The sequence below is a fragment of the Anabrus simplex genome, chromosome 13, assembly GCF_040414725.1.
Source record: "Anabrus simplex isolate iqAnaSimp1 chromosome 13, ASM4041472v1, whole genome shotgun sequence".
NCBI lineage: Eukaryota > Metazoa > Arthropoda > Insecta > Orthoptera > Tettigoniidae > Anabrus > Anabrus simplex.
The window spans coordinates 101600806-101614396 of NC_090277.1; the positions used below are offsets into that span (position 1 = coordinate 101600806).

The window sequence follows — 13591 nt, forward strand, 5'->3', positions numbered from 1 at the left end:
GCGTGACCCCACAATGTGTGGGAAAAGCAGTAGAAGAAGAAGAATAACAAGAAAGAAAAGAATTAGCTGATAGACAACAGGGATTCTACAAATTGCTTTTAAAATTCCTATAATTCATTGTTTCATCTGGCTAAAATGGTATTAAAAATGTAATGTTTTCTCCACAAAGTGGGGTGGGGGGGCGCTTGCACCCCCTCGCCCCCCTTAATCGCCGCTACTGGGAGTTAGGGATTGGAATAATTTATCGAGGGAGGTGTTTGATACATTTCCAACTTCTTTGAAATCATTTGAGAACAGACTAGTCTGCCTTTGTGGTGTAGTGGTTAGTGTAATTAGCTACCACCCCCGGAGGCCCTGGTTCGATTCTCGGCTCTGCCACGAAATTTGAAAAGTGGTACGAGGGCTGGAACGGGGTCCACTCAGCCCCGGGAGGTCAACTGAGTGAGGCGGGTTCGATTCCCACCTCAGCCATCCTGGAAGTGGTTTTCCGTGGTTTCCCACTTCTCCTCCAGGCAAATGCCGGGATGGTACCTAACCTAAGGCCACGGCCGCTTCCTTCCTCTTCCTTCTCTATCCCTGCCAATCTTCCCATCCCCCGCAATGCCCCTGTTCAGCATAGCAGGTGAGGCCGCCTGCACGAGGTACTTGTCATCCTTCCCAGTTGTATCCCCCGACCCAGAGTCTGAAGCTCCAGGGCACTGCCCTTGAGGCGGTAGAGGAGGGATCCCTCGCTGAGTCCGAGGGAAAACCGACCCTGGAGGGTAAACAGATAAAAAAGAAGAAGAAGAAGAAGATAACAGAGTAGGTAAAATGCTGTTAGGGAATCTGCCACCTGGGCGATCAGTGGTGATTGGTTAACTGAGGAACCTGGCACTTATGTTTTGCTACGCTTTCCTTCACAATGGTATTTTCGTGATACCACAATTTGTGAGCATTCTTCTTTGAGGTGGGTTGTGGTATATTTGTTCTTCTACCGGGTACTGTAACAAGTACGTGCTTCCCTCTGTCGACCTATGTAAAAATTGTTCGAATAGTAGCGTTTCTTCCGCCACCAGAGAGATAAATAACATGAAGTGCATGAGAGCTCTTCCCTTGTTGTGACTTGTGCTGCTGTGAACGGATTTGTACACTATTTTAACTGCTGACAATTAATCTGATGAGTACGCTAGTTGCAGGTATCTTTGTAATAGTGACTTCAGAGACTCCGTGGCTCAGTGCGCCGGCATCTCACCGCTGGGTTCCGTGGTTCAAATCACGGTCTCTCCGTGTGAGATTTCTGCTGGACAAAGCAGAGGCGGGGCAGTTTTTTTCTCCGGGTACTCCTGTTTTCCCTGTCATCTTTCATTCCAGCAACACCCTCCAATATAATTTCATTTCGTCTTTCAGTCATTAATCATTGCCCCAGAGGAGTGCGACAGGCTTCGGCAGTCGGCACAATTCCTATCCTCGCCGCTAGATGGGGCTTCATTAATTACATTCCTTATCCGTTCGAATGACTGGAAACAGGCTGTGGATTTTCATTAGTGCATGCTTCACAAAATATATAGGCTAGTTTTACTGTGGTCATAAAATGACTTGAGGCTTCCTGTCGTACAGTAGCATAGTTCATACCAGATTCAGTAGGTGAAGATTGTAAAGGATCATGGGTTCATAATAGTCGTTCCAAAGTAAAATGTCCCCTTCTGGCGATCGATTACAATCGGGGACAAATTTTTCAGCAAAGTGGCACAAAGGTTACTCCACAAATTTACCACAATGGTTGCTTCGAAAGATACACCAAAAATACACCAACTTTTGACCAAGATTACACCAGTTTTGAACAATTATATTTGTGGGGTAAATACGAAGAAAATTGCACAAATTTTGCGTTGACATATCAGACATGCTCAAAGCTCGCTACGGAGTGGAGAGGGAAAGTAAACGGTGGATTTTCTGGAATTGTTTTGAATGTGGTGAGTATAAATAATTGTATCATATTTCGTGAAAGAACTGAAGGTAAATCAATGGACCTCAAGAGCTTCCGGCTGTGTCTAGTTTATGGATTGCTTCCAATAAAGACTCCTAAAAGTAAGAATCAACAAGTTCAAACCTAAAGTGGCTCAGGAACTCAGGTTCCCCAGTAATCTACATATGCGTGTGAGGGGCACATGGAAGCGATGTGCCAACTGCAGTTGAGCAAGCAAACAGCGCTCCCGGTGGTCGTGTAAAGCATGTGGTGTCACCGTGTAGCTGAGAGATAACAAAAATTGTTTCGAAGAGTTCCATAAAAAAATTAAAATAATAACAGCTTTGGAAAAAGGAAACCATGTGTAAATAGTTTGAACTGAGTTCAGTCAAACAGGTCTTGATGCCATAATGGTACTGCGAGACTACTACATTTTTATAAGTAAACAAGACTGCATTTTTACACTAAAACTGTAATTTTGGCATATAATGGATCTATGCAAACTGTTTATTAAAATATTTTGATTTTGTGCATCAAAGGGTTAAAATAAGTAAATTCACCCTGGTACGGAATAAAATATTGTACAGAGTAGCCACTAAAGTGATGTATGTTACTCGTTTCGAAAGTCCTTTTCATAATCGATCAATCAATCGATCAATTGATCGACCAATCGATCGATCCATCAATCACTACTGATCTGCAGTTAAGGCACTCGCCCAGGTAGCAGATTCCCTATCAGTTGTTTAACAAGTATTTTCTTAAATAATTACAAAGAATTTGGAAATTTATTGAACATCTCCCTTCGTAAACTATATCAATCCCTAACTCCTCTTTTTCCTATAAACGAACTTGCCCCAATTTGTCCTCTTGAATTCAAACTTTATCTTCATATCGGGATCTTCCCTACTCTTAAAAACACTTTTCACACTTCGTGTACTAATGTCATTCCACGCCATCTCTCCACGGACAGCTCGGAATATACTACTTAGTCAAGCAGCTCGTCTCTTTTCTCCCAAGTCTTCCCAGCCCAAACTTAGCAACATTTTTGTAACGCTACTCTTTTGTCGGAAATCACCCAGAACAAATCGAGCTGTTTTTCTTCGGACATTTTCCAGTTCTTGAATCAAGTAATCCTGGTGAGGATGCCATACACTGGAACCGTACTCTAGTTGGGATCTTACCAGGGACTTATATGTCCTCACCAAATTAACGAACAATCCAGAAATACGGCCAAATCTAACGTATAAGGGAGAGAGATAAGACAAAAAGTCATAGGACCTAAGTTGTGGATCACTCCGAATTAAACGGAGATTGTGCCATCCGTTTTGTGATATGACTTACCGTTTAACCAACTATACCTCAAAAGGAATGTCTGCACAGTCATTAAAATTGCCTCCATATTTCGATATCTTTGGGGGTAAAAAGTGAAAAATTTGAACATCTTGGAATTTTTCTGCCGGTTAGGGACTAAAAGCTATAATTTCACCAAATTTCAATTTTCTACCTCGTCTGGTAGGTTGTGCCGCCATCTTGATTTGTGGGGACGGGGGGTAAAAATTAGGAAATTCCTAAAAAATTTTAAGCCCACTAAACCTATAGGTTGTCGCTTTGGATAAATTATACGACTGCGTTCTTATGCTGAGCCCAAAATTTGAGGCCCCCAGCGTGCCCCCTTCAGGGAATTTTGAGAATTTTCGATTTTTCTAGGGATCCTGGGGTCATCAGCTTCTCCCATACCAAATTTCAAATTGCTGAGATTTCTGGTAGTGCCTCATTAATTCACGTCTTTTTTTCATTTTTAAATATTTATATATACATCCAGTTCTTTTTACAGTTGCTCACAATCACTTATTTATTACTCTATACAGTATAACATCATCCGCAAAAAGCCTTACCTCTGATTCCACTTCTTTACTTATATCATTTATATATATATAAGAAAACAAAAAGGTGAATTTCTTTCTTATTGGTTACAGGATCAGATAATGCTTCACCTACTTTAATTCTCTGAGTTCTATTTTCTAGAAATATTGCCATCCATTCAGTTACTCTCACTTCGTGCGGCTGTTGCCTGAATAATTATTTCCCGTCAATATTTTAAGTCAAACAGAGTTAGCCACATGACAATTTCCTCTGAAAACGTTTGTGCTAAGACTCGTGCAATTCCACCAAGCAGAACGAAATCACTTTCCATTTCTGAGATGGACGTATTATCGTCAATGCTGAAAGCATCCAGGACATATTCTTCTAACGACTCTTTGAAATGTTAAATATGGCGAGACTAACCGCTGTACGGCACATAATAGGAAGAGGTGCTTGTGAACGGCGCATAAACAGGTAGCGGTTAGGAATATTTATGAAACTAGCCACCTGCTGTCCAGTGAAAGTGATGACTTAAGCTCGTTCAATGTATGTCAATGTCTTTGTTTTTTCCAATCCGTAACATCTCTCTCCTCCGCATTGCGTGGACTGGTCAGCCGGAGGAATGTTGTGTGTGTGTGAGAAAGTCCGGATCATTTACATTCTTATGTAACTAACGTCTTTCTAGCATGGCCTCCTGTTATTCGGTACTATTACATTGTTCCGACATAATTGAGGATTACAGGTGTAAACGTGTGTGTGTGTGTGTGTGTGCCCACAAAGCTAATTCGATGGGCTTACAACATCAGTTCTGAAATCGAACATTCATTTCTCAAACGAGGTGGTGGTGGTGGTGGTGGTGGTGGTGATTATTGTTTTAAGAGGAAGTACAGCTAAGCAACCATCCTCTATTAACACTGATCAGAGGGGGAAAAGTGGAAGGGATGCAAGATAAAAGTGAGGAGCCTGGCACAAGTAAATGGAAGCGATGCCAGGATTCAGCTAAGGGCTCCGTGGTCGTCAAAGCACACTCCAAAGTTAAGTAACCCTGGGGCCCCTTTTAGTTGCCTCTTACGACAGCAGGTAAGTGTGAGTTGGTGGTCACGAGGCCCTTCACTGAGTACTGGAATTGCTTACACTTACTAGTGCCAGGCTCCTCACTTTCATCTATCCTATCCGACCTCCCGTGGTAAACTTGTTACTTTCCGACCCCGACAGTATTAGAGCACGCGAGGCCCAGGGAGTCTCTAATTTTCACGATCTTCGTGGTCCCTGTCTTTCTTCGGCCGATACCTTTATTTTTGTAATTGTCGGACCCCTTCCATTCTTTCTCTCTGATTAGTGTTATATAGAGGATGGTTGTCTAGTTGTACTTCCTCTTAAAACAATAATCACCACCACTATCACCACATGCATAAATCGAAAGAAAAATTGAGTGTATCCACACAAAAAGTGGTGAGGCTCATGAAATTGTCAGAAAATGAAATACATTCTAGACCTCGTACATTATTATTAGCTAGCCCTGTGTTGTAGAGGTAGCGTAACTGTCTCTTACTGTATTGTAATGCCCTGAGTTCGTTTTCCGACCAGTTCAAAGATTTTAATTGTAGACTGTGGAATAGGACGGGGTTCAGTTGATACGAGATTTTCTCAAGCTCTTAGTTACATGAAGAAAGCGCACAGTAGGCCTACAATATAGTACAGTGTACAATAGACGAAGACTTGTTGTCATGGTTACAATCGTGCCGAGAAACTATCTTCTATATCTATATATAAATGAATGTTTGTATGTTTGTATGTAAATGACACATCTCCTCTTAAACCACTGGAGAAAAATCAAAGAAATATGGTAAACTCATAACTTACCATCTGGAGACGAGCACTGTGGGGGTAAGCCATCCCTAGCCCCCTTAGAGGTGGGGGTGGGAGTCAGGGGGGTTATATATAAAATTAATAGAAAATAATGTCGAATACATAGTTTTCGGGTTCGCTAACATGAAAAGTGACACGCCGGATTTTTTAAAAGTCCAAGTCAACCCCCTTCGTGAAGGGGGGCGAGGGGGCAGTGATATATAAAAATAATCGATAATAGCGTCGAATCCATTGATTTCGGGGTCGCTGAGATGAATAGTAACACTCCGAAAATTTTTAAAGTCCAACTTCAGCCCCCTTTGGAGTGGGGGAGTCCGAGGGGGAGTGATATATAAAAATAATCCAAAATAGCGACGAATCTATAGATTTCGTGGTCGCGGAGGTGAATAGTGACATTCCGGAATTTTTTTAAGTCCAACTTCAGCCCCCTTTGGTGTGGGGGGCGATTTGTTAGTGATATATGAAAATAATCGAATCCATACTTTTCGGGCTTGCTGAGATGAATAGTATCACTCAGGATATTTTAAAAGTACAAGTTCGGCCCGGTTTGGGGTGGGAGGCGTACAAATATTACCTACTATCTGGAAAATACACTGTGGGGGCAGGACGCCCCTAGAACCCATAGGGAACGGGGTTAAATATAACCCATATTAATAAATGAAAGGCGGTTTGGAACTCTCTATATACGTAATATAATGTACTGTATATATAAATTAAGGTATAAAAATTAAAATAGACGTGAATTAATGAGGCACTTTCAGGCATCCTAGAAACTTAAGACTTGGTACCAGAGAAGCTGGTGACTTCAGGAACCCAAGAAAACTAGAAAATTTTTAAATTACCCTGAGGGGCCTCGCTGGGAGCCTCAAATTTGGGGCTCAGCATAAGAACACAGTCGGATATATTCATCCTAAACGATAACCTATAGGTTTCATGGGCTTAAAAGTCTCCTGAAGGTCCTAATTTTTAATACTCTCCCCCATATCAAGATGGCGGCAAAATCTGCCAGACGAGCTAGAAAATTGAAATTGAGCAAAATTATAGCTTTTAGCCTGTAATCGACGGAAAGATTACGAGATGTTAAAAATGTTTATTTTTTACCCCCCAAAAATATCGAAATATGGAGGCAATTTTAAAGACGGTGTAGACCTTCCTTTTGAGGTATTTGGTGGCTAAACGGTAAGTCGTATCACAAAACGGATGGCACATTCTCCGTTCAATTTGGAGTGATCTACAACTTTGGTCCTATGACTTTTTGTCGTATCTCTATCCCTTATACGTTAAATTTGACTGTATTTCTGGATTGTACGTATTTTTGCACTTTTTACACGTATAATTGGTAGTTTGATTCACTTATCCGAAAGATAGAATCATCAACTTCTACGTGAACCTTGGCCCACGCAATAGCTATATGTGTACCAAATTCTATGTTTGTAGTTGTCACATATGTGTCCGAAGAGTAATTCAGTGTGAGAAAACTTTAACCTACATTTCACCGTATTCAATATTCTAACTCATTCTGACCCAAGAATAGATGAGAAACGAGGACATATCATATGACCAGCCATTTAGACCGTTATATATGGCGTCTCATCGTAGGCCTACAATCCTTTTGTCGATATGGTGTACCTTTTAGAGTAGTTAATCTTCCAATGAAGGTAAAAATGCACTTAATTTCGTATGTCGATCTCCATTTATTCATTGAAATCGATTTGTAGCGATCCAGAAGGAGTTTGCGTGCCTTTGTAATTAATACTTTACAAATTGATAATGACTCTCAGCAGGAGGGCATCTGCTATTGTAATCAGTACTCCCCACATCGACTTAAACTGTCAGTATGAATGGGGTCTATCTTCAACTCCTGTGTACCATTATAATAAGTATTTTCCTTCTCGATTTGACTGGCAGAAGGTTAGGGAACATGCATTTTTTTTTTAACTCCCATAACCGATTGTGTTTGGTATTAGGCTGGGGTGTTCGCCATTATAAACAAATTTGCCCATCTAAAATATGCTTGACGTTAGGCATAGTGGCCTGCTATCATAATGGAAACTCACCAACTCGGTGTGACTGGCAGTAAGCTGACTGGCATTAGGAAAAAGGGCCTGTCATTATATTGATAACAGCACAATTCAATTTTGACTGGCTGTAGGGAAGGTTCCTGCCATTATAATAAAAATTCCTCGATTTTTATCTGTCTGGAAGTAGGAAATGGGGCCTCTCATTGCAACGAAAACTCCCCAAATATATTATGACCGCGCAGCAGGCAATGGGGCCCGTCATTATAATGAATATTCCCAAATCGATTGCGAATGGCAGTAGGTTAGTGGACCTGCCGTTATCGTCACAACTCCGCAACTCGCTCTTTACATTAGAAGCAACGTATGTGGACCTCCCTATGCTGTTTCTCGGATAACGCTCAGAGACATGGAATTAATCAAAACATGTTATTCACTGCATGTACAATATTTTACTTAGATATCCGTACACAATATAGAATACCGTAGCGAAGCACGGATACATTTGCTAGTTGTCTCTAATTTCGAGAAAGAACTCCAGCCCAAAAGCATATGTATGTTAAAAAGGGAGGAAGCGGGTTTTCCAGTAGGACAACTATCACCTAGCGGAATGTTTGATGTTCTCGGGGTCAGGACTCTGCCCTGTAGCGGACGTCCATGACTTGGATCTTCACATTCGTCAGCCAAGGTCTTTTGTCTAGCTTTACTCATTACTACACAACCAGTTTTATTCGGTCAACTGCACTGTCCCACATGCAAAGGGCAGCCAAGTCCGTCCTCTCACCCCTCCAGTGCAAAGGCTCATGTAAAAAGAATCCTGCATAGAGGCGCGGTACGCGGAAGGGGTAACAGACATGCGGTGGTCTCGCCTTCGAAAACCGGTAAGTGAAATATTTCAGCTTAGAACTTTGGGTGGTAAGGATCTGTCATCTGAAGTTCAGTATTGTGCGATATTCCTCAAAGAAGCCTCCGTGGCTCAGACGGCAGCGCGTCGGCCTCTCACCGCTGGATACCGTGGTTCAAATCCCGGTCATTCCATGTAAGATTTGTGCTGGACAAAGCGGATGCGGGACAGGTTTTTCTCCGGGTACTCCGGTTTTCCCTGTCACCTTTCATTCCAGCAACACTCTCCATTCTCATTTCATTGCATCTATCATTCATTAATAAATCACTTTGGGAGTGGCGACCCCATCGTACTAATAGCCTATATCTGCTTCATTCATTACATCCCTGACCCGGTCAATGACTGGAAAACAGATTGTAGGTTTTCATTTTCATTCCTCAAAGAATACTCGTTTAATGTGCTGCGGGTCAGTATAGTTACAAGTACATCGTCACATTTGCAGGCGCAACCACGATGGGGTAGTGGTACATGAAGGTGAACAGACTGAAGCGGTAATACCGCTACACTCGACCGGTATTACAGACATATTTGCTGCGGCGGTACTAACTCTGCTTGCACAGTTAATTATATCCAGCGCGGTGCAGCCGACTTTTGCAGGTGGGGGGTGGGGGCGTTTTCTGCTCCACCAAAAATGATCTCAGAGGGCACGGTGCTATTTTTCCCCCTCACCCAAAAAATAATTTTCCTCCTAGATGTTAAGTCATCTTACAACGTGGAGTCTTGGTAGGCTGCTACGGCGTTAAATTTGGAGACGGTTTTATATCAAGAAATGAGATTAGAAAGCGGGCATACTTGTGAATATTGTAATTATATAGGAATACTGGACGATAACTACCTCAGAAAGAAAGAGAATAGAAGTTTTTGAAATGTGGTGTTACAGAAGAATGCTGAAGGTGAGATGGATAGATCGAATCACGAATGAAGAGATACTGAATCGAATTGGGGAGAGGAGATCGATTTGGCTAAATTTGATGAGAAGAAGAGATATAATGATAGGACACATCTTAAGACATCCAGGGCTTCTTCAGTTGGTTTTCGAAGGAAGTGTAGGTGGTAAGAACGGTAGGGGTAGACCAAGGTATGAATATGACGAGCAGGTTAAAGCAGATGTAGGATGCAATAGTTACGTAGAAATGAAAAGGTTAGCACAGGATAGGGTGGCATGGAGGGCTGCACCAAACCCGTCTATGGACTGATGACTCAAACAACAACAACAGTATAGGAATGTTTGTATTAATAGTTGTTCCTCATTTCACATGCTTGTGTTCATTTTTTTTTTTTTTGTTATTGGCTTTACGTCGCACCGACACACATAGGTCTTATGGCGACGATAGGATAGGAAAGGCCTAGGAGTTGGAAGGAAGCGGCCATGGCCTTAATTAAGTTACAGCCTCAGCATTTGCCTGGTGTGAAAGGGAAAACCACGGAAAACCATCTTCAGGGCTCCAACAGCGGGATTCGAACCCACTATCTCCCGGATGTAAGCTCACAGCCGCGCGACCCTAACCGCACGGCCAACTCCCCCGGTGTGTTCGTGTTAATCATGCCCTACCCCCCCCCCCCCAAACAATTACCGGAAGTCGGCTCGCCTGATTCAGCGTATTTGTCGCGAAATTGTTCATTTATGGAAGTATGATAAAAATAATAAATGTATTGTGAGCTCTACATCGCGGAAACGCCTGAACCTACCCTGAAAACTGTGGAAAAGTAAAAGTGGCGGCGCGTGGATGAAACATCTGAAGGTTCGCTGCTTTGAAAAATAATTTGTTCAAATTTATTGTCACTTGATGTATACATGGAAGTAAAATACAGTAGTGACATTGCTTGATTAGCAACGCGATTTTCCTTGTACGGCATACGGCTGCAGCTCGAAAACTGTGAGAAATGAGAGATCACATGAGGCGTATCTTAAGCTGCAATAATTGCTTCAAGAATATGTATACCGACCGAGTGGCTGTGTGGTTTGGGTGACATAGCTATCAGTCTGCATTCGCGAGAGAGTGGGTTCCACAGCCCTGAAGATGGTTTTCCGTGGTTTCCTATTTTCACTCCAGGCAAATATTGGGGCTGTACCATAATTAAGACTTCCTTCGCTTCGCTCCCAACGCTAGACCTTTCCTATTCCATCGTCACCGTAAGATATATCTCTTCGGTGCGATGTAAAGCAAATTTTCAAGAACGTGTTAGGCAGACTACAGTTATGTATGCACTTGTCTTGGAGAGTATTTTGCTGTTTAATTTTCATAAAACACTTAAAATTTTACATTAATTACATACACTTAAGTTAGTGGTGCTACACATATCATAGTTACCAAAATATTCTAGTTCATTTCTGTTAATTATTTAAAAAACGCTAAATCGTGAAGTTAAAATTCCTTCAAAACCTATCGCATACAGAAAAGTTTAACTGCACAACAGTGCTTCGGCTAATTTCGGCAGGACCGAGCTCGATAGCTGCAGTCGCTTAAGTGCGGCCAGTATCCAGTATTCGGGAGATAGTAGGTTCGAACCCCACTGTCGGCAGCCCTGAAAATGGTTTTCCGTGGTTTCCCATTTTCACACCAGGCAAATGCTGGGGCTGTACCTTAATTAAGGCCACGGCCGCTTCCTTCCCACTCCTAGCCCTTTCCTGTCCCATCGTCGCCATAAGACCTATCTGTGTCGGTGCGACGTAAATCAACTAGCAAAAAAAAAATTTCGGCAGGTCCGGATTAACGGGTGGGCTAAAGGGGCTGCAGCCCTGGGCCCCGCGTGCTAAAGGGCCCCGGCCCTTGACCGAACCTAAAATTGTACAAAAAGGCCTGCTGCTCCACGCTCGCAAAATATCGAACATGCACTCCTCCTTCCTTCCTTCCTTCCTTCCTTCCTTCCTTCCTTCCTTCCTTCCTTCCTATCAGCTGTCCGCGTTAGTATTTCATCACTGCTAGAATCAATTACCGTCCGGAGACACAAATCCTCGCTACTTACTGTAATTATTGTAAAGGTTATTGCTGATGAAAATTTAAATCTGGCAGCTTGCGAGTACGGGCAGAGGGGGGAACGGATAAGAGGTCTAGGAAGTGAGCGGGAGGGGACAGGGAAAGCACGGTGGAATGCGCATGCTATACTATACCTTTGCATCAGGAAGAGAACTTCCAGTTCACCTCTGATTATTGAACCATTCGTAAGTTACAACTGTAACTGGATCAGCGGTAGAGTGTCGGCCTCCGGATCCCAAGATAGCGGGTTCAAACCCGGCAGAGGTAGTCGGATTTTTGAAGGGCGGAAAAAAGTCCATTCGACACTCCATGTCGTACGATGTCGGCATGTAAAAAATCTCTGGTGACACATTTGGTGTTTACCCGACAAAATTCATTAAATCTCAGCCATAGACGCCCAAGAGAGTTTCAGTTTACTCGGTCTGCCATCTAGTGGTGGCCTAGAGTAAAACGGAACGTCGAAATTGACGAGCAGACAGCCAGATGGCGTCAAATTGAAATGTCTGCACACGGTAGCTGAGGCCATACGATTATTATTACTGTAATGTTCTTGTAAAATGGATAGAAAATATCCTAGAGGTGCCAAAACACGTAAGTTCTGTTTTGTATGTCGATTTGATAGTGATGATGAGACAAATGTAAAAGATGTTTTGGCATTATGAAATATTAACATGAAAAATAGAGAAAAATTGTAGTGTATTTCAACACTTCCCTATTCATCAATTGAAGTGGAAGTAGTTCTATTACGACTTCAGTATGCTACGAAGAAGCCCAGGGCCCCCAAACACCTTAATCCGGCACTGAATTTCGGGGCTGCTCGATGTACTAATAGCTCGTGCGATACCTGGGATATGTTCTCTGTTGCCCCTCCTTACGTCCCACAGCCCCGCACCCTCAGTCCACGAACTCTTCGCTGTTTACCAAGAGCAACCGAGTGACAATGTCAAAATGATCGCTACATGCGCGAATATACAGAGCTAATGAAAGGAATATGTCCTTGATAAACCATTTTACTAAAAGTTATCTATTTATACGGTTTTCACTGAACCGCTGAATTAGTTAGAAGGCCCGCCTCGAAATTCCACGTTTGAGAAGTACTGATTGTTACGTCGTGTCTTACAGGTCCGGAGACAGGAATCTCAATTCCCCCGCCCCGTCACTTAATTTAGACCAGAACTGTGAACTTGCAGATTATTTTATAACGAAGTCTTACCTGATTATCAGCCCTTGGTGGCGGAGTTTGCACCAAAAATTGGTGCAAAATTGTTATCGGTGTAAACGTGGTGTTTTTGTGGCGCTAATTCAGTGCAAAAGCGACAGTGGATGCACTGATTTGACACCAATGGAAAATCCACCAAAACTCCACCTATTTTTAACATAAATTTACACAATTTTTACACCAATAATGACGCACATAAATCAGATAATTTCTGCACAAGTTCGCGCCAAAAATACAGCAAAGATTTTTTTTTTTTTTTTTTTTTTTGGTCAACACCACTGTTGAAACAAATTTGCTTCAAAAATGCTGCAAAGTTACACCAAGGATTTGGGTGCATTTATGGAATCACCTTGATATCATTTTAGTTGCAAAATTTGTGCAATTTTCTTCGTATTTACCCTAGAAATATAATTGTTCAAAACTGGTGTAATCTTGGCGAAAATCGGTGTATTTTTGGTGTATCTTTCGAAGGAAGCATTATGGCAAATTTGTGGAATATCCTTTATGTTACTTTGCTGAAAAATTCGTCCATTTTTTTTTTTGCTAGTTGCTTTACGTCGCATTGACACAGAAAGGTCTTATGGCGACGATGGGACAGGAAAGGGCTAGAAGTGGGAAGGAAGCGGCCGTGGCCTTAATTAACGTACAGCCCCAGCATTTGCCTGGTGTGAAAATGGGAAAACACGCAAAACTATCTTCAGGGCTGCCGACAATGGGGTTCGAACCCACTATCTCCCGAATACTGGGTACTGGTCGCACTTAAGCGACTGCAGCTATCGAGCTCCGTCCATATTC

At 42.4% G+C, this 13591-nt stretch overlaps 1 protein-coding gene across 2 annotated transcripts in view; it reads right to left on the reverse strand.

Annotated features, from left to right (window-relative positions):
• LOC136884623 (uncharacterized) overlaps positions 1 to 13591 on the reverse strand; it is a 207281-nt gene that overhangs the window by 34222 nt on the left and 159468 nt on the right. The gene's annotated exons all lie outside the window — the stretch shown is intronic.